Genomic DNA, 20,611 nt, shown 5'->3' with positions numbered 1-20,611 from the left:
TGTCGGCCTCCATGATCACGTGAAACAATTCCTGATGGTAATAAATCTCCTTCTATAATATTTGTACATACTGTTGGTTCCTTTCTCTGGAGAATTGGAACACATCCATATCAGCTCGAATTTCCCAGTTTAGTTTTATCCACCTAGTGATGCTACGATGAGACTCCCGCCATAGCTGCCCTGGTGCTGAGCATCGGAGCATCAGAGCATTGAAGTACGGGGACAGGTCAGCAAAGGCCACTGACCATGGAAGGGGAGGAGAAGTAGAGAAAGCCACCAAGAAGAAGTGCCTGGGGGATGAGAGGGAAGGAGGCAGTGGGGTCGGCAGTGGAGAATAAGAGAGGGTGCACTAAGCTTGACAAGCTGAAGGAATCCTGGTAGCGAGAGGGGAAGGGTGAATGGGAGGAGCCTCTCACCCCGTATGGCCTCCACAAAGGATGTCACTCCTGCTTGCACGTAATGTGTCCCCCAGCTGTTGTTCCTTGACCCCCCCTGCTAGCAGTGAAATCTCTGAGGAGAAGCCCAGCCTGGCACCTGGCATGGGTAGGGGCCCGACAGCAGTGGATTTGGGAGAGGGCCTGTCTATCGTTCTGATACCAGATCAGAAAGTCGCTCTGCTTATTGTGTGACCCAGTTCTGCTTGAAGAAGGAAGGAAAAGCCACAGAGGGAGAATGAGGACAAGAGGTGGGAAATGTTTCTGGAGAGCAGTAGCGGGAATCCTCACTCAAGGGCGTGGAACATCATGGGGGACCAGGGCTCTGGAGCGTCAAGGCCAGATTCAGATTCCAACTGCATCTCTGACTAGCTGTGTGGCCTCAGGCAAATTTCTTAACTTCTCCATTCCTCAGTTTGTTTCCTCCTCTGCAAAATAAGGGTGACAATAGCACACACCTCAGAGAGCTGTCAGGAGAATTAACAAATTAATCCAAGTAAAGTGCCTAGGACCCTGCCTGGCACAGAGCAGGCTGTAAGTATGCTTGATCACCACCACCACCAATTTTGCACCCATCAAGGTGCCTCCAATTTGTTTTGTAACTAATCTGAACTATAGAAGTCCTTTCTTGAGGTTTGACCGTGGGGACTCGGACTCTTGTGGATGTTACAGATCCGTCACCTGATTCTGACCCTCAAAGGACAGAGGAGACCCGAATGAGGACTGTAACACAACGTGTTTTTGGAAATTGCTGATGTCCCAAAACAAAGCTCCACAGATCAAGAACCAGAGAAGAGAGATACTAAGTCACCAAAAACATTCAGCTTCATTCAAGGTGGTGGGGGAGGATTATTTGTTTTTGCAAATATTAAACTTTCCAATTTTCTTATAACAGTGGTGGCTTCATCAGAAAGCTGGAATTGGATGCCCAGATTATTATGAGACAGGCTGTGGCTTAATCTTCTCGATGTTTTTATATTTGAGAATAAAGAGGCATTTGGCACTTATCTAAAATTACAACAGCGGAGAAGGGAAAAAGCCCTCGCAGGTACATGGCTGTGATCTGCATATTTACATGCTTTTGAGTTCATTATGGAATCACAGAATCAGGGCATCTCACAACTACAAGGAGCTTCAGTGCCACTCTCTTCCAGCCCCTTCCTTTAACATCTAGGGAAACTGAGGCCCAGAAGGAGGATAGTAATTATCCAGCATGGCTCTGCTAGTTAGTGACATGCTTTCTGTGTAGAAACGTCTGAAATGAAACTTCCATCAGGCAGGGAGAAGGTCCACTTCCTATTTTAACAACAAGATGCCTTCCGCCTTCCCTATGCCCTCACTTAGAGCCTCTTCCTAATTTGGCTCAGTCCGATCTTACCATCCCTGCATTGGCCTTCATGACCAGTCTCCCCTGCAACCTGCATGGCTCCCACACTCCCAACTCCCCCACTATCAGGAATGCCTTCCTTCGTCTACCCAGCTGATTTTTCCCCTGAAACCAAGTGGGAGGCCGCTGAAGTTTTTCTTGCAAGCCACAAGAGCACTATCAACCCCTGAACTCTGAGCAAGTTTAACGTGTGCAGCCTCAAAGCTGAGAGGCTTGTGAGGAGAAGCACAGGGCAGCTTGACCACTCGGCCTCCATCCCTGCTCTGCCTCCTGACCTCAGGCCAGTTCCTTCCTTCTGCAAGCTTCAGGTTCCTCTGCTGTAAAGATACTTAATGGGAGGCCTGGGTGGCTCGGCGGTTGAGCATGTGCCATGATCGGCTCAGGCTGTGATCCTGGGATCCTGGAATTGAGTCCTGCATCGAGCTCTTCACAGGGAGCCTGGTTCTCCCTCTGCCTGTGTCTCTGCCTCTCTCTCTGTATCTCTCATGAATAAATAAATAAAATCCTTTTAAAAAAAAAAAAAGATGCTTAGCTTGTACAGTTGTTCTGAAATTCAGTAAAACTATAGCATAGTAGGTACTCAGGTAATAGAAACTTCTATTTTAAGATACATGATTTAGTTCACCCATATATAGATGTATATATAGGACACCCTTTTGTCTGGTAGTTGGTTCTAATGCATGTTGGTGTTGTCCTCCCAATTAGATTGAAAGGAAATACAGTCAAATTCTGTGAAAGCAGAAATTGAGTCCCTTTTGTTCCCTAAACTACGCCCAGGGCTTCACATGATGCCTGGCACAAAGTAGGCACTCAGTAAATCTTTGCTGAATGAATGAACAAACTTTCCTTTCATCCCCTGAGGAGTTTAGATCCACAACAATCAAGGTAAGCCTTGTATGTGTGTAGTGATGTACGCTTTTCAAAGCATCTTCAAATTGAAAAGATCTGTTTGATAATCAGACAACCCTGAGCTGGAGGAAGATTGGGTACTACTTGTCCCGGCTTAACAGGTAAGGATTTTGGGGTGCAGGCGACAGGTCTAGAAAGTGCTGGAGCACAGGCTAGGCCCATTTCACAAATCCAGATGGAGTCGGCTCTCAGTCTGCTGAACCCAATAATCGCTCATGAAAGAATTGATTAATTTGGATTCGGATTTTGATCAACTTGGTGAAGCATTTGATGACGGTGTAGAGCTCCCTGGCTTCCAGAAGAAAGACATCTCTGAGAGTGGTGGACGGATAAAGGGACGCCTAGGCAGGGAAGCTGGGGCATTGGGAGGGAAGTGAATTAGAGAAATTCTTCCTTCAGCAAGACAAATTTGTGCAGGGAAACCATGCTTGGCTGGGGAAGCCAATTGGAAAAGAATGATAGAGGGCTGGCTCCTGAGGTTCATCAAAGTCATTTGTTGCAGGTAAGCTCATTTTTCACAGGCCAAGGGGATATTTACCTGGAGTACACCTTTAAGGAATAGCCGACAGATTGAACGGTACAATGCTTTATTATATTTCACACCCTGGTGATTCAATATGATGGAGGCAGAAGGAGGGGGGGATGGTGCTCAGGAGGGAGAGCAAAGAAGAAAGGCAGAAGAAAGAGATATTAAAATGTCCAGCAATGGGGTGTCCTCCTTTTCTAGTGCCTGGGGCAAACTTCAACTGCAGTGGAAGGCCCCAGGAGGTGCACAGCCTGCCATGCCCTATGGATGATGCTGACCAGGGAGTGGATATCTGACATCAGCTGACCTCATGCCTTCCTCCTAATCACTCCTGTATGTCCCGTGGGGCCAATTCACTCATCCACCACTTTTAGAAGGATTTTCACACAATTCTGGGACACCTGAAGACCTGTGTCCCAGCCCTTGTTCCACCGCTCTCTCAGTTGGTTTTGCTGAGGCAACACATTTGATCTCTGGGCTCATTTCATGACCTAGGAAAGAAAGAATTCCCTAATGGCCTAGGTTCCCTTCCAGCCCTGCCATTCTGCCAATCCAAGCCAGCCCCAGAGATCTACCTTTATCCAAAAACAGTGGGCATCTCTGAAGCCCTCCTTCACATCCCTGTGACAACCATCAGCCGATGAGTACAGAAGGACCAGCCTCGGTCTAAAGGCTGCCTCTGCTCTGGGCACCAAAGGAAGGAAGCGTTCTCTTCTTGACAACCAGCATCACTTAAGGACTCTCAAGAATTCTCAGGCTTAATCTCAGCCCTGTGGTAAACTATATTTTTAGCCCTTTCCACCATTTACAAAGTGTCATAAGTTGGGTGCGTATACGTGTTCGTGCAACAACAAGGATTGGGTTTCTGCTGTCCTTGAATTTTCCAAGTCTCTTATGGAGTCCTTCCCATTGGTTTCATCTTCTTACTCAAGATGTCAGCATGAAGTGCCTATTTGTATCTTTGTGCCTTATTCCCCCCAGGAAATCCCCCCTAAGGGCCTTCTCTCTTTACTCATATTAACCTGGTCCATGTGTCAAGTGGCAGGGGCATTCCTTTGGCTTTGTTTGTTGCTCACCTTGCTGCCTGGAGTGAACATCTGATAGCTGGACCTCTAGTGGCCATCTTGGAATGAGGCCACCTTGAGGAGATAAGTCATGAGCTACAGATGGTGGGCCAGAAATCAGAGAAGTATTGGCTCCTTGATGACTGGGAGGCAGAGCCATCATACCAGTCTGACAATGCCATTTCTCTCATAAATCCCCCCTCATTTACACCACAGTCTCTTGGGCCTTCCGTTGTGTGTAGCTGAGCCAAATTCTCCATGGGTGCCATAGCCTGGCCTAAGGGTCCCTACACTGCATTCACCGTTCTATACTACGGGGCTTTGCACATAACAGGGAGCATGTGAATATTTGTGGAAGAAAGTGGGAAGGAGGGAGTGAGGAGTGGTTGATTTCCTTCTCCTGGTTCCTTCTCCCACCTCCTCTGTTCCCTGGCCATGGGTGGAAGCTGGATGCTGGGCACCCACAATGGCGTGTTCTTGTTCATCACTCTGGGGGGGGGGGTGTTTCTGAAGCTTTGGTGGGGGCATCTGAGGTCATTTTGATATAGAGGATTTACTTTGTCCTTAAAGGCGAATTGGTATGAAATTGAGCATAGAATGTGGCTAAGGCCTTCTGTGATTATCCCTCAAAGTCTCCCCTTCCCCTGATTTCTCCTCCATCTGTGTTATTTGGGACTGGAACCTTTTACCTTCATGTTAGAGCATTGAGGAGACACACTAAATGCTAACTGTGAGCTTGAAGCTATGCTATCAGCAATTTGGCAGTCGTTTAGCAAGGCTAGGAGACGTGAGACTGGAGTGACATGGAGTTTGGATGAAAAAGAGAAACTCAGAAGCAAAGGGCCAGATGGAGGAAAAGCCAAGGAGAGCCAGGCTGCATGGGGTGTGGGGGACCAGGGCAGCATGGGGACATAGACCTGGACAGTGAGGGATATGGCCATTCAGCTCAGCCCAATACGCAGTCACTGAGCGCCTCCTTCTACCAGGAAAACACAGTCAGCGCTGAGGGGACCCTCCTCCCCTGGAGGAGCTCACAGTCCAGAGGAGGTCACGGATGTTTATGCAAATACGTAAAATATAATACTGAACATCCAAAAAGGTGAATAAATCAAGGCGATGAGAAGGAAACGTGAATTCTGCCCAAGAATAAGAAGGCTTCCCAGAGGAAGTGGCTTAGGGTTTGGGCCTGGCAGGTTGAGGAGACCTCTGGCAAAAGCAAGGGCATGCGTACTGGCAGGAGTGGGCAAAGGGAGCAGTGGGGCCGTGCAGGGATGTGCTAAGGGAGGAAGTTGTCTCTACCTTCAAAATTGTGTCAATGAAATGGATGAATGTTTTCTGGACACCGGAGAATACCCACAGCTTTATTGTCCAGGAAACGGTTATTGCCCCCACACCCACACAGATGGGCTCAGCGCCCTAACTCAGGTACATGACACTTCCTGGGACTGAGTCCAGCAGTGGAAATAGTTCTGCTTGAACTCAGGTGGCCAGGGAGGTCCGCAGGCCAAGTGTGCAGTACACTCCAGACTGTCCCCGGGTGCCACATCTGTGGGATCCGGCTTGCCCTGAAACATCCCTGGGCATTCCAGAAACATAGGGTAGATACTGAATGGTTTAATGACATTGGCATCTAAGCCAGTCCCTGGTGAAGAACCCCGAGGATGTCAGAACTCCCACATGCTTTTCTTTCAGCATTGGGGAGCCCTGGGAGCCTTCTAGGACCTGGCTCCTAATGTGACACAGACACACTTGCCTCAATTCAGCCTCTTAAAGCTCAGGGCATGCTTACAAAGGCAGGAAGCACATACGGGGACTAGTAAGAGAACGCTCTCAGAGGGTATCAGAGAGGGAGTCAACGGGAGCTAGAGTGCCATGGAATAGAAGAGGAGAGCTGTAGGCATGGCCAATCTGGGAATACTTCCTGAAGGAAGCAACTGGGGTCCTTTCTAAAGTCCTGGGGAAATGGGGACTCCTTCATTGGTGGTTATGCGGGTCTCCTATACCATGGTAATGCCGCATAACACACCATCCCAAAAGGCAGTGGCTCAGAGCAATAATCATCCACTCTCACCCATGCTACTTCAGGGCATTGAGCCAGTCTTGGTTTTGCTGGGCTTTGCTCCAAGCTGCAGGTTGGGTCCAACGCGACTTCCTCTGGGCCTTTGCAGGAACAGCTTGGGGTCGGGGGGGTGGGGGCATGGTCTCCTCAGCAGAAGCACAGAAGGGCACATTGATGTCATATCTGCTAACAACCCATTGGCCAGAGCAGGTCATATGGCTGAACCCTTCACTGAAGAAGTGAAGTACACGCCGTCCACTATGACACAGCCAAGCCCAACTTCCATAGGGCAGGGCAGTGTGTGTGTGTGTGCACGTGCCTTTATGCGTGTAGGATGCAGGCATAGGTATGAAGGAAGTGAATTGTTTTTAAGGTCTACTAGAGTGACGGAGAGAAGGGGGAAGATATTCCACCTGGAGAGATCGTGTAAACAAAGGCATGGAAGTGAGTGTGAGCCCAACGTGCAGGGACAGCCAGGGCGGCACTTGCCACCCAAACCAAAATGACAGATGCACAGGGAGAAACTGGGGATCCACCTGTTTGGAAGCAGAAGGGACTGGCAAGCCCACTCACAATCTCTTCCTTGGGACCTTGCCTTGGAGGATCTTTCACAGAATTAAGGAATTATGAACCGGAAAGGAGAGAGCTCACTCCTGTGGAACCTTCTCCCTGGAAAAATATTACAGCTCACCACGCCCAGCCTCCCCCTGAGGCCTCACCCCTGTGTGAGCAGGGCCTGTCCCACCCTCAGACAGTTAGACTCCAAGCCACTGGGCTCCAAGACAGTCTTTTACACTTTTTTTGTTCAATCTCTGAACAGCAGGAGCCCCATCACCACATGCCGAATAAGCGGTGAGTAGTAGAAGGGGCAAAGAGAATCAGGCAGTGGCAGTTCTGGAACAAAATCCTGGGGAAATTGGGGCAGCTGAGCCAGCCGCAATAGGAAACGCAGATGTTATTTAGGGACAGGAGCGTGACACTGGGAGGGGAAGGGCACCAGAAGGTGGGTGGAAACTCAGTCTTGTGTGGAAACACAAACTTGAGCAGACACGAAATCGCGGGGAGCTTGTGTACTCCTGAGGGGATGCAGTCCCAGGTAATGACCCCAGGGAAAGCACCTGGAGCAGATCCGCCCACCAGCGGCCACCCGCATAGCCCAGAAAGGCGGCCCGTGGGGAGCGGGGAGCCTTGTCAGCCACACGATGAGATGAGGGTCGTCTAGCAGCCCACTAGCCCCATGGTCAGATTTGCCTGGCCTTCTTGTGGGCACCTCCCACTGACATGAATCCCTTTCTCCTTGCCTCCTCCAGGAAGCCTTCCTGGATAGGGAACACCGTAACACTGACTTCATCCCAAATAGAGCACCCAAATTCCCCTACAACCAACTTATCATATTCTCCTTAGCTCATGATTACAGAGTTTTTAAATTGTCAACTGCATATCAGTTTGGTCCATTAATTAAAGCAGCAGCCACGGCTTTTCTTTCCTGTAAACCTCTCCTCCAGGCTGGGCACTCTCCTAGTTCTTAGAAAATCTTCTCCAACCGAATGTGGGATAAGTATGGGAGGACGCCGATGCAGATCAAAGACGCACAGAAATTTAGGACCCTCGGGCTGAAGCAAGAGATGGGATGTGCGAGAGGCCGTCTTCGTCAGATGGTGTCTCTCAGCACGCCCGACGCCCCCCTGCATGGCAGAGCTCCTGGCTGCTGGAGGGCGGAGGAACAGGGCTGGCGGTGACCCCCAGGGCCCCACCACCGCTCCTGAACTCCGCCACTTCGCAGCCTCTTTCTGGCCTGTCCCAAACCCTCGAACCCGCGGCCTCCACCTTCCTCCTCTAGAACAGGGATGAGGACAGCTTGCATCTTCAGAAGCTCTGTACTTTCCTTTGATTCTCAGAGGGTGTTCTCAGAATCTTGGCCTTTCTCACAGCTCAGTCAGGGTAGAGCAGTCCCAGGGAGGGCCCACAGGAAGGACTGTGCAGCCAGGTCAAGGTAGGGCCCCCGGAGGCTGGTGTCTCTTGCTGGTCCACTGGCTAGCATCATTCGTCCTTCCAAGGCCCTGTTCAGACATCGTGTCCTCCAGGAAGCAGTCCCTGGCCCCTAGTTCCTTGTTGATGTCCCCAGAATACCACGCAGAGTGGGCTTTATGCGCTGGAGGGTTTGGGGGATCGGTTACCAGTGGGCCTCCTCCTGGGGACCGGGCCTGGTCCACAACACAGGTGGCAGTCTCCTTGTGAATTGACAGCCCTACCCGCAATGGGCCCTGGGTATGGCCATCACAGGGTCTGTACCCCCCACAACCTGGGTGAGGGAGGCCCTAGGGCTGACCTGAACCTGCCGTTTGAGTGAGGACGGGGATGGGAATGTCAGCTGTCTCTAGATGTTGCCAGACACCCCTGGGGCAGAGGGGGCAAAATTGCTCATGTTGTGGCCATTGTTCTACATCAGGCTCTAAAGCATGATGCCCCTGTTGGTTGACTCCTGGTTGGTTGATTGAGCTTTTTGACAAATTACTCTTTTTGGAGGTTGAGGAAGTCAGAGGCCAATAGAGGCCAATGTGTCAGGGGTCCTGTTGGAAAAGAAGCTGCCAGTGGCCATCCTTTATCCCACCTGAGGCTCTGCCTCTCTTTTGAAGGTTGATTCTGAGACCACGACTTGTTCCACCGAGGATTAACAGAGAGGAGGAGGAGGCCGGAACTGAGCCCACCCCAGACCCCCACACCCCCAGAAATACTCACCTGATGAGCACAGAGCTTCCCACTGTCAATCTGATGAAAGAATGTCTTACTCCTCTGGGAGAAGTGGTTGCACACACTCATGCTCAGACACACACACTCTCACAACTCTCCTACCCACCCACTCTCATTCACTCACACACACACCCTCCCTGCCCTTTGCCTGGATTGCTGTCAAACAACACCACTGTTACCACCTCCCTGAAGTAGGCAAACCTCTGTTGCCATTGCCAGCTAGAGAAACCAAAGCCCAGAAAGAGGAGAAATCCATTTGAGGCAGAAAACATGCATGGCCAGCCAACAGAAGTGCCCGGATCAAATATCCTACAGTGTGCAGGTCAGCACACAGCAGAGGGTGACCCAGGCCCCGGCCCCCCACCCCACCCCCACCCCCACCAATAGTGCCTTGGTTGAGAAACCCCTTGGCAGAGTCCACAAGAGTCAGGAAGCCAGGCCTTTAGCTTCCTGTCTTCCCTCAAGTTGCTTTGCAGAGATTAAGGCCAAGCTACCTCACTCCTCCGGGGTTTGGACTCCATGCTGTCTGGGCTCTCCAGCAACCTTGGTATAGGGACAACCTTGGCTCCTCCCACTTGTCACAAGAGCTGCTACTGCACCCCACCTCCAGCCCAGCACAGGTTGAATGGTCTGGGGACAGGCATGTGAGCAAGCAGGCCAGAGATCTTCCCAGAGACTTTCCATTTGGAACTAGGGACAAACTACGTCCTCTTTTCTGGAGGCCAAGCTACGACATGTGATTTCAGGAGCAGTGGCAGCTGAGTTTCAGTTGATCAGAGGAAGGAGGCTGTCCAAGAGACAAAACCCAATGCTCAGAGAAAGGCAAAGTAGAGCCCTGGAGTGTTGGAGCACCAGCCCTAGCAATTCTTGAGGCCCAGCGACTCTCCGGTCTTCCTGACACTTAGTGATAGGAGACAATTGATTTCCCTGTGGCCTGTCCTAGTCTAAACTGGGTTTCCATCACTTGCAAACAACATGCTACTGCCTGATCTCCAACTGCTTTCCCTTCTCCCGTTCCCACCTCCACCGCCCACACTTCTTCAGCCTCCAGAGCAGCTAGGAATCATGAGACCCGTCTGGACAATGAGACAGAAACAGACACCTGCTGGTGACATCTTTTCCTTCTTACCTCGGATGGCTGGTACTCTGGCCAGAGCCACTGATTGATTTCAGAAGCCACTCTATTTCTTTTTTGGGGGGAAACAAAACAAAACTCTCTTCATTTAAGACACTGTCACGAGGTTTCTGCTTCATTTAGCCACAAGGACCCCAGTTATGCTGGTAAGGGTCTCCTCTAGCAGGAATGGAGGGGCTCAGGGGTTGTTCACACAGGACCCTTCAACCCGGCACTGCCTACCACCTCCGTCAGCCCCTCCCCTGCTTGTCAAAATCCTGACCTCAAAGTTTGGGATGGGAGAACAATATAACTATGGCACCACTCAATGTTGGAAAAAGCCTAGCTGGCCCCAGTCCTCAGGTCAAGTGAGGCAGGTGAAGCGAAGTGTCACAGCACCTGACAAGTGAAACACCCAGTCTGAGTAATCCTCATAAGTCAGAGAAGAAAATAAGGAGTTCAAGTAAAGATCCCAGGCTACTTGAGGCTTGGGGCCAGGCCTGAGCCAGGGGGCACATTAGCTATTCCTTCCCACCTGGTAAGCCAGGTCCTTGCAGGGTAGGCAGGGCCTTGAGGTCAGGATGCCAGGCCAGAAGTCCCCCTGAAGGGCCCAGTGTCTCTTCTGACTGGTTCTCTAGCTCCACTCAGGGCCAAATGTGTTGATGGGGCCAGTCCCCGTGGGCCTTGCTGGCAACCTGAGGAAGAGGCAGGCAGGAGTCATGCCCAGTCATGAAATTCAGTTCCTGTGGATCTGCAAACCTCGGCCTGTAGCATTTTCACAAAACTTCACCAACTGGTAAAGCTGGAAATCACCTTAGTGATTGTCTAGTTTAAACCCCTTATCCAAAAATAAAGAGTCTGTGGTCCAGAGAGGGAAAGAGTCTTGACCCAAGGCACCCAGCACGGACGACAGAACCACAGCAGGAATTTGCACTTCCCGGCTCCCTCCTTCAGCCATTTGTTACCACAAACCTCTCCCTCTTGTTTATGGAACTGTCCCTTGAGCCCAAAAACTTGTGCTAGGATGGTAATGAGCCTCCTAGTCAAAGGACAATGTGGAAATGTATCTGTTATCTATCGCTGTGGAATAAATTAGCCCACAACCTAGTGGTTTAAAATGACCAGCACTTACTATTTCAAGGGTCCTGTGGATCTGGACTCTGGGACCTGCTGAGGTGGGTGGTCCTGGTGCCAGGTCTCTCCTGAGCCCACAGTCAAGATGAAGGCTAAGGCCAGGGGAGGGGATGACAGTAGGGAAGAGAGTGTTTCCTGAACAGAGAGGCGGGGAATAGCAGAGATCCCGGCGACCCCAGGACCACAGAGTTGTGCAAGGCTGACATGAGGCATGGGGGGGGGGGGGGGTGGCCAGAGAAGCTTTAGTCTCCGCACACACTTCTTTCCAGAAGCCTTCCTCAACCCTGCTAGATTCTCACCCGGCTCCCTGGCTCCCTGCACTTCTCTATATTACAAGATTATAATTATCTCTTAACTTCTCTCTTATTCTGACAATACTATAAGCTCAACAGTATAAAATAAAAATAATTAATAATAACAATAGAATAGTAATGGGTAACAATTACTGAGCTCTTACCAAGTAAATGCCAGGCCCTGTGCTAAGCAATTGGCATAAGCCAAGGGATAATGTTTTGAGAAAATTTAGTTTTTAGTTTTCCCCATTTGTCTCTCTTGCCCGTGGGTGTCTCTGGTCTTAGAAATCAGGGGAATAGGACCAGCTTAGAATAAAGAAGTCAATAGAGCTGCTGAATGATTTTTTTTAACTCACTGAAGGAATATTTTCTGAAAAATATTTTAAGGCATTAGAAGCTTGATAAAACATGAGGCTTTTTAGGCCAAAAGCCTGACCTTGGGTTCTAACTGTCCCAGGGCCTGGGGGACTTGGTCCCCAGGAGTCACATAAGGGACTCGGAGGAGGAGAATGCCACACATGGTAATCCTCAGCCACGGGTAGAAAGCTGAGCAGCAGGCCAAAGGAGGAACAGCTGAAGCCCAAGAAGAGGAGCCCAGCACCCAAACAGGCACTGAATGTGGGGAGCAGGCTGGATGGTAGAGGCCACAGAAGGCTGAGCTCCCTGGCACCTGCAGGGTGGGGCAAGAACCTTAGCCTGCTGTACACCTCACCTGGCACCTGTGTGTGCAGGTAGCAAAGGTTGGAAGGGTACCGGGCTGCTGGGCCTGAGGGCACCCCACAGCAATGCGTGTTGGAGGAGGGGTTTTATGCACAGGTGCACCGAGCTCCACCAAACAGATGTGGATGGCTGAGGGAGGACGGGGACCCAGAGTGGTGAGGGAGACACGGCTCAGCCTGTCTGGGCCTTGTGACCACAGGACACAGGGGTTGCGATTCATGTAGGGGGTAAGACTGATATCCAGAGATTCCATGGGACAGACCACACTTCAGCCAATGACGAGGCCAGAGGACCCGTTCCAACCTGCCCCTCTCCCAGTGTCAGAACAAACCACCCCCCCCCATACACACACACACCTCTGCCACTACTCTCCCACTCAGGAAAAAGGGAAGAAAAAGGAGAAAGGGAAGAATCATGAACCTACTAGTCTCTACCCCAAAGTGACTATACATTAAACACCCGGAGAGACAGCCGTAAGTAGGACAGAATGAAATTCTTGGTCCGTATTGACAGAGCACTCGTGGGTCAGGTTACATTCTGCAAAACGAAGTTAGTTTTGCCTATCTTACCCCCCTCCCATCTCCATCCCCAACAGACCCCCCTCCTCTTCTGCCTCTGCCTCAGGCTACCTCCTCTAGCCGCCCCCCCACCCCCCACCGCCCCCCCTTCCCTGGCTGGGCCTGCCTCCTCCCAAGCCTGTGTCCTCCCCTCATACCTCCTGGGCACCTGCAAGCAAGCAGAATAGTGGAGAACATCCTGGGCAAGGAGGGAGCAGCTGGGTCCCAGGTGGTTCCAGCACTGATGGGCCGTGAGACCATAGGCAGGTAAGCACACCTCTCAGCCTTGGTCTCTAGATCCTAAAAATGAATGTATTGGTGACAATAGGTTCTCACGCAGTTGCTCTAGGCTCACACAGAATAAGGGCAGCACTGAACAAAGGACAGGAGCTAACTGGCTCCAAAGTCACCATGTAAGAGCCGGATGTTGCTTTGAGTGTCTTCTATAAATTAGTTCTCCACCCTCAATAACCTCATCGGGCAGATAGGACAACTGAGGCCTGGAGAGTGTGCAGTGTGTTGCCTTGGGCCACACAGTGTCAGGGAGCCGCCAGGCCAAGGTGGGAGGCTGAGGGCACTGACCCCTCAGGCCCTCTCCATGGAGTCCAGGCCTCCTGTCTTCTCACACTCGGAGACTCTGCTCACCTCTGCCAGTAGCCCCCATCCCTCCCAGTGGTTTGGTGGTGGTAAATCGGCACCTTGCCCTTTCTACCCCCAGCCAGGGACCCCAACAGAGCTCAGGGTGTAGATGACTTCCCCTGACTCCCCAAATCCTCCTGCCTGGTGCTGTAGACTGACCCATCTGGAGCAAAGCTGGCCTAACACAGGAGTAGAGTACCTGAGGCCCCCCCAGGTGTACCAGGGATTAACCCTTTGGCTGTTGGCTTGTGAGGAGGAGGGGAATGAAAAAGCCTCAGGTGGAGAAGGGACTCGAGCTATGGACAGGGCACTCCAGGGGTTTGGGAAACTCCTATGGTCTGAATGCTTATATGCCACCCCCTCCGCCCACCACTACCACCAAAATTCACTCCAAGGTGAATGGTATTAGGAAGTCAGGCCTTCGGGAGTTGATTAGGTCATAGGAGCAGAGCCCTTCTGACTGGAATCAGTGGTCTGATGAAAGATGTTCCAGAGAGACTCCTCACCCCTTCCATGTTGTGAGGACACAGCAAAAAGGTGCCAGTTATGATCCAGGGAGAAGGCCCTCACCCAACCTCCTTTTACCAATCAGTCCTCCCCAACTTGGCCACTGTGAGAAAATGTGATTAAAATGGAGATAGCATCTCTTCCTTTGCCATCAGCTCTCCTCCGTCTTCTGCCGCTCCCCTGTCTCACCGAAGACCTCCCAGACCAAAATGTAATTACCCAGCCGCGAGGCCAGCCTCGGAGGGTACAGCCCAGCCCTGGACTCACCCTTCTTTGCCTGGATCCCAGACTTGCAGGACCTCCCCTCCTCCAGGGATGTGCCAGTCAATGACTCCCGGGATCCGACATAGAGCATTTGCTATATCCGTGACATCAACAGGCCAATTTCAGGTTACCGATGGTTAAGCAACCAGCATACAAAATTCCTGGATATTTAACCATCAGCTCTCGCGAGCCGGTATGAGCCGGTTCCAGGACACTCTCCCACCCTACCTGCTCAGAGGTCTGCATGCCTGGATGATGCAGCGGGTGGTTTCTAGGACACAACACCTTTCCTACCATTGGGTCAGGGCTCGCAGGATGAGCCCTCCTTGCTCCCTCCACCCACCTTCAGGCCAGGACAGACGCCCTGAAGTTAACACAATTGAGAATCTTTATTCCCTTTTCGCTATATCCAGAGATGCAAAGAATAAGCTACCACCAGTAGTAGATGATATAGATCCAGGTACTTCAACTACACAGGGATAGATATATAGATACACATACACACCTATAGATAGAAATACAGATTTCCTCTATGTCTCATATTTTGCAACTTAGAGTAAAAAATGGGCCTATAATAATAATTATAATTATTATCATATGAGATGAAAGACTATGCAGTCCTTGTAGAAGCATCTAGACTATACTCCCCAGCTGTGAGCATGCTTATGCTGGAATCAGCACCCGCACACAGCGTGCATGGCTTTCTCTCCCTTTAGGGGGGCTCCCTTTCCCCAGACCCATTAGCAGGCAGTGAGCGCTCAAGCAGCCACTGACATGTACAAACACTTGCCGGTAGGCCCACCGTTTGTTTGCTTTTCAGCAGTGTGAAGGTTGAGTTGAGTCATTTTGCACCCAGTTACTTTGCAGTAAATTTGCCGGATGGTTCTTGTCCTGCGGTATTGATCCAGCATCTCACCTTGAGCTTGTTTATTGACACATCAAATTCAGAAGTCAGGTCCGCTCGATTGACCACTTCCCAATTAGGGCATTTATATGATGTCACCGAGGCTCCTTGTCATGTTCCGACGAGAGCCATTTGTCCCCCCAACCACCACCACCACCCAATCGCCTGCAACCAAGCTGCCATTTTTCTCTGACCTTTCCGGAGACAGATGGCAGTCCATAAAATACATCATTAGCAATGTGTCATTTTATCTTGCCGCCGTTTCTTCACGTGAAAGGTGCTTCGTTCAACAAAAGATTTTGCAGCCGGGTTCTCCCCAGAGAGAGGCTTACAACTGCTTCTTTGCTGGAATAGTGGATGATGAAAACAAATGCTTCCTTCCTCATTGGAGGGATGCCCTTGGCCCTGTTGGGAAAGGAGGTATTTGGGCAGTGACCCAGAGCAGGTGCCTGGGACGGGGAGAGTTGAAGTGACAGCAGAAGCGTCAAGAACACAACCAAATGTCAACAAGACAGCAAGTGCCCAGCGATGTGGTGATACATTCACACCCAGAGAGTGTCCTCTGTGAGGTTTCCTCTGACGGTTTTGCACCGTTGTGTCTTAACCCGCCTGTGTGCAGTGGTGAGAGTGGGGATGACGGGGTCACTCTTAGTCCTGAGCTCAAGATCAGGAGATTCGGGCCCTTCACATAGCAAGGTGGCATTATCCCCCTATTTCATAGGCAATTTCACAAGTGGAGGGTCAGTGGGGGTGAATGCAGGTCTTCTACTTTAGAATATAAGACTAGAAAAAGCTAGCCCATGCACTCCACGAAGGCAAAAGTACCAAGACTGGAGTTTTGCTAACCATTGCATCCCGGGGACTGTCACGCCTGTCCCAGAGAAGGCCCCCCCAAAAGTGCTTGCTGAATAGTGGCTGAGAGAGGTGCAATTCAGTATAGAAGTTCATGTTACATATTAAACAGAAATACTAAATATATATTCTTGCCACCAGCATCAGGAATTTGCAAGGATGTTTGGAGGCCATTCACATAATATGGATGAGAAATCTGATGGCCTGAGATATTCTTGCTAGCAGGAAGGGGTGGTGCTGAGCCAGGACTGGGGCCCTGGTCTCTGGATGCCGGTGAAGCATAGTCAGCTACATTATGTTTGGGGTCCCATGAGTGTAGTACAAGACAGAGCCTCTTCAGCTTTTTCAGGTCAAGGCAGACAGAACATGAAATGATCTGGGAAGCACGCTGAGGTAAATGGAGGGGGTGGGCAGTCCCAGAGCCCAGAGGTATGCAATCTGGGGATCCTGGCTACCCAGGGGGCTGAAGTGATCAATAGCTCAGCAACCCGTAACCAATTCAAGGTACTCGGCCCAGGAAGTCTGGTGCATGATTGGAAACGTGGCAATGGGAGAGATTAAATCCATCCCAATCATTCACAGGGGCCATGCAAGAGTGAACAGTGGCCAGAGCTGTCCCTGGGGTGAGTCCCCTACCCTTCCACTGGCTACTCCCATTCCTCTCTGGGATCTCACAAGAAACCACCAAATCTTGGGCTAGCACAGGGTCTGGTCTGAAGAGGCTATCCACACCATTCTAGGTCCCAAAAATCAGCTCCCCCCTCCTTAATCTTAAACACCTACACAATATCCTCCACAGTCAAGCACTCAGACAAATCCCTGAAAGTGGAGCTCCATTGTTTATCTTTCTTTTAACTCTTTTACTAAAGTTAGAGTCTGGTGCAATTTGGAACAATTCTCGTCCTTAGCAGGATGGAGAAATGGATGAGCAGAGCCTTTACTGAACATAGGCAACCAGGAATTATGGGGAAAAGATAAGATTTTAATATAAAGTTGCCAGCCCCTCACTAGAAAGACCATTTTGATATGAGACACTTATAATTCAACATCAATTTATTTTTTTTTCTTTTAGGATGCTTGTTAAAAGAGGAACATAAAAAAAAAAAAAAAAGGATAAGGCATGGTATCTGCCCACAAGGGGCTACTCAGGAAGATGAGGAACTTCCAAGAAGCAAAGAAAATAATACAGGCAACAAGAAATATAATGTAACGGAGTATTTCAGAAGATGGTACAGATAGTAATTACCATCAGTTGTCAATACAGATGAGCATGAACTGGACTGTGGAGGAGGGATCACAGAGGCCAGACTTAATGGATGGTAAGGATTGGATTAGTTCCATTCCTCCTTTTGCCTGAGAAAGACCTGAAATTGGATGTCCCGAGTCTACTAAGAATGTAGGCAAGTAGTCATGGTAGTCATGCTCTGGGCACTTATTCAAATGACAGGATGTGACCTATTAGTGATGATGAGATCGGTTTTAATAGGTTATTACCAAAATGTTGTTAAATGAAAGAGAATAGAACAGTAGAATTGAATAGGATGGGATAGAATGGGTTGGGATGGACCAGACTAGACTATAGCTGAGTGCATCTGCTGCATAGTGCAGAGGGGACCATCAGTAACACAACACTTTGGTTTCACATGCATATAGAAGCTAGGGAAGGTGGAGTGTACTGCGTCTCAATGTAAAAGGCATTTCTCTCTATGAATCATAGTCAAAATAATATGAAAAATATGGCTGTGGGACATTATTATTTTCCTTTATCTTTTTATTTTTTTTAAGATTTTATTTATTTACTCATGAGAGAGGTAGAGAGCAGGCAGAGGGAGAAGCAGACTCCATGCAGGGAGCCCGACGTGGGACTCAATCCTGGGTCTCCAGGATCAGACCCTGGGCCAAATGTGGCACTAAACCGCTGAGCCACCTGGGCTGCCCCTATCTTTTTCTTTTATCAGAAGAGAGATATCCATCTATCTGAATCCTTGGCCAGTCCAATGCAATTCAGCCCAACCAATTTCTCATGGGTCACCTATATGCCAAGCCCAAGGACCATGAAGCAGTCAACACTGTGCTTGCCCCATGCACAACAGTATGGAATTAGTCCAGATTCAGCCCTCAACACTTACTGTGTGCCCTGCACTGTGTTATGTGTTAGGAACATATCCTTAAACAGAAGAGCCACAAGTCAGTGCCCAGGGACTCCAGGGCCTAGTGGGGAGACCAGCAAGTGGGCAGGTATGCTAGCCTATGTGAGTCACGCAGGGAAATGGCTAGTGATGCAGCCTCAGGAAGAAGGGTAGTTAGGACTAACCTTCCTTGGCTATGATCTGAAGGGTGAGAAGGCAGTGACCCAGGCAAAGAAGAGTTCCAGGCAGAGAGAGGCCCAGAGGTAAGTAGGGTGAAGGATTTGTGCTCACTTGCCCAAGATTTTCCTGGTTTAGGCACTGAAAGTTCCACATTCCAGGAAACCAGTCAGTTAGGCAATCTGGAATTGTTGGTCATCCTAGCAGTAAGTGAGAGTATGGAATATTCTGGAAATAGAAGTTGGTTCAAGTTTAGGACAAGTTAATAAGAAACATATCTTACACTTTGTCTAAAATCTCCAAGTTGATCCTAAAATATCATATTTAAATATTGAGTTAATTTATTGCCACATCAGTTCAGTTGTTTTAATTTTTTTAAGCAATGCAATTTTAATGTTCTTTTAAACTAGGTTTATCTCTAATTCTAGAAAGGCCTAAAGCTTAAACCAGGGGTTTGGAGAAGCAGACAGGTAATGTAATAAGAGACTGCCAACCAGAAGAGGACAGTACCAATGGAGGCTACATGGCATGCCCATCGCAGACAACCCCTCCCCAACCCCAGCTGGCTGTAGGCCTGAGGAAATGTTGCCAAATGTCTTGATATTTTAAAGGAAGGCCCAAATCAGGATTTTTATGTGCTGTCCCCTAATGTTAAAATTTTGGTGACAATTTCAAGATTTAAAAAAATAAATACAATGCCGAAAGAAACATTCTTTTTTTTATAAATTTATTTTTTATTGGTGTTCAATTTGCCAGCATATAGACTAACACCCAGCGCTCATCCCGTCAAGTGCCTACCCCAGTGCCCGTCACCCCCCCCCCCCTCCGCCCACCTCCCCTTCCACCACCCCTAGTTGGTTCTTTTGACTGTTGGTTTTCACCTCTAACGTTACCATTCATGCTACCTGGTCAATGGAACTACCGCCCCTTATGGCAGCATAGCCAAATTGCAGGATATTCTCTCGGACCTCTTCTGTTTGAGCACCCCAGGGTAAAAACAGTTGGTAGAAACCAAGGAAGAAAGTTGCCCTGGGGAGCAGGCGTGGGGGAAAGAAGAAAAAGAAGAAAAGAAAGAAAGAAAGAAAGAAAGAAAGAAAGAAAGAAAGAAAGAAAGAAAGAAAGAAAGAAAGAAAGAAAGAAAGAAAGAAGGAAGGAAGGAAGGAAGGAAGGAAGGAAGGAAGGAAGGAAGGAAGGAAGGAAGGAAGAAAAGAAAGAAAGAAAGAAAGAAAGGAAGGAAGAAAGAAAAGAAAGAAGAAAGAAAGAGAGGAAAGAAAGAGAGAGAGAGAGAGAGAAAGAAAGAAAGAAAGAAAGAAAGAAAGAAAGAAAGAAAGAAAGAAAGAAAGAAAGACTAAGTAGAAAGCATCAAAACTCAAGCTTTGCCAATGTCCCAGATTGGGACAGGCTGCCCCAGGCTCCATGACTGAGAACCAAAGTCAGCCAGCAGTTGATCTTGGGGTGGGCCTTGAATAGGACATCTCAGCAAGAAAGTGGTTGTCTTTTCTGGCTGATTTATAAAAACCCCAAAGAAAAGCCTGCATCCTATCAGCAGCCATACTGTTCTCTGTACCTGTAGATCTGAGCCCATCCTGATGCCATTGCAGCCAAGGAGAAGCTCAGCAGCCCTGGGTGCTTGTCGTTGCCCAAAGAACTAGGTTTCTATACTAAAGCAGGCAGATCTGTGCCAGGATTCCCACATCTCCTGTCAACAGATTTCCCCAACAGGTTGCCTGGGCTTCACTTGGCTTCATCTCTTCTACATCTTATCTTAAGCTGTTGGTCTGCCTTTTCTTATTGTCAAGAGACCAGTTCAACCCCGATTTCTGATAAGGTAAAGTAGGCATCCACCCATATGCTAAGATTTCAGGACTGTTTCTCATGTCACCAGTTTTTCCCCAGGTATTTCTCAAAGTGTCTTCCTTAGCAGGAGAGAAATGCAAACAGCAAATACATGTGCACACACGTGCATATGCAGGCACACACCAGGTACATAGGTGCATAGGAATGCACGTGCATACACACATTAGACCAGGGGTCAGCAGTCCTGGCGTCCCAGCCCAATCTGCCACTGACCTCTGTATAAAACTGGGAGATACACTTCTCAATTTCCTTCTCTACAAAATGAAGGAGTGGGAACAAATCACATGACCTCAGTCGTTCCTCCATGATTCTCTATAAAGTCATGAGAATGCAA

Source organism: Canis aureus, chromosome 6 (assembly GCF_053574225.1).
Source record: "Canis aureus isolate CA01 chromosome 6, VMU_Caureus_v.1.0, whole genome shotgun sequence".
In the NCBI taxonomy this organism is placed as follows: Eukaryota; Metazoa; Chordata; class Mammalia; order Carnivora; family Canidae; genus Canis; species Canis aureus.
Note: the sequence above shows the minus strand (reverse complement) of the source record.